A 1913-nucleotide genomic window follows, 5' to 3' on the forward strand; every position below is an offset into this window, starting at 1 on the left:
GAAATCTTATCATTTGCAACAACATAGGTGGACTAGAGGGTATTACACTGAGTGAAAGAAGTCAGACAAAGAAAGATAAATACCACATGATTTTACTCATGTGCAGAATCTAAGGAACAAGAGAAGCAAACAAAGTAAACAAAAGCAGACTGACCGATACAGAGAACAAACTGGTGAAGGGATGAAGAACTACAAATTAATAGTTACAAAACAGTCACGGGGACGTAGAGTGCAGCATAAGGAATATAGTCGATATTATTGTAATGGCTGTGTGTAGTGCCAGATGAGTGCTAGAGTAATTAGAGGGATCATGTCATGAGTTACATAGATGTCTAACCATTGTACTCTATACCCGAAACTAATATAAAATATAACTAAGGGAAAAAAATAAGAGCAGAGGAATTTCCAGCTCTGCACCTGGTCTGCAATTGAGTGAGGCAAGAGAAATGCACAGGGCCTCAGATCTTTGGAGGCATTGGGTTGCAGCGCCATGCCAGGGCGCAGCATCTGAGAATGAATGTTTCCTTAAATGTAGTCACTTGTCTTGCCTTGCCCTCATCCCAATCCTGTTTTGTCTGCTCCTTGCTCTTCTTACTCTTAACCCTGGATGTGATGCCCAGAGCCAAGCAGCTTTATGGTGATGCAAGGCAACAGATTAAGGGCAAAAGTCTCCATGCTACAAAGATGGGGAGAGTCTGGCATGTTGTAGGGCTGCCTTTTTCATGTTCTTGTTCTGTATGATAATCACACGTTTATTAAGATATTGCATGAAGCCCCTGAAAGTTAAGTTTTCAGTTACTTTCTGCCAAAAGCACTTTTAACAAGTAGCTCCCCTTTTCCAGAGGGTATACATTAGAAGAACCTCAGTAAATGCCTGAAACCATGGATAGCACTAAATCCTATATGTGTTATGGTTTTTTTTGTACACATATATACCTTTTCACTTAAATAAAGCACTTTACAGCTTCTCTTTGACCTATCCGAATTGCCACCATCACTACTCTTGTGCTTTGGGGCTCTTATTAAGTAAAATAAGAGTTACTTGAACACAAGCACTGTAATATGGCAACAGGCAATCTGATAAGTGAGGTGGCTACTAAATGACTAACAAGCAGGTAACATATATAACATGGATATGGTAGACACAGAAATAATTCATTCTCCAGGAGAGATGGAGAGGGATGGCACAAGATTCATCGTGATACTCAGAAAGGTGTAATTTAAGACATAAATTGTTTATTTCTATAATTTACCATTTAATATTTTCAGACTGCAGTTGACTACAGGGAATTGAAATCGTAGAAAGTGAAACCACAGATAAGTGGGACTACTGTATATCAATTTATGGCAAGTATTAGGAGTTTTCCATTTAAAGCTATAAAATCATATTTTTAAGTTTTAAAAGTGGGTTGAGGTCTTCATCAAAATTAAATACTCCTGCTCTTCAAAAGACACTGTTAAGAGAATGAAAAGCTGCCAAAACTAGGAAAAAAATATTTGCCAAACATATATCTAATCAAAGGCTCATATCTAGACTATAAATTGAACTCTCGCAACTCAATAAGACAAATGATACCCACCTCCAAATGGACAAAAGATTTAAATAGACATTTCACCAAAGAAAGACTACAGATGGTAAATAAGCATCTGAAACAATGCTCAACATCATTTGTCATTAGGGAAATGCAAATTAAAACCATAATGAGCTACAACTTTGCACCTACTAGATTGGCTAAAATTTAAAACCTCATGCTCCCAAGTGTTGATGAGGCTGAGAACAACTGGAATGCTCACCGGTTGCTGGTGGGAATGCAAAATAGCACAGCCTCACTGGAAAACAGTTTGGCAGTTTCTTAAAAGTTACACATTCATTTGCCACGTATCCAGCAATTCCACTCCTAGATGAAAGAAAT

This window comes from Pteropus medius, unplaced genomic scaffold, assembly GCF_902729225.1.
Source record: "Pteropus medius unplaced genomic scaffold, Ma_sr-lr_union100, whole genome shotgun sequence".
NCBI lineage: Eukaryota > Metazoa > Chordata > Mammalia > Chiroptera > Pteropodidae > Pteropus > Pteropus medius.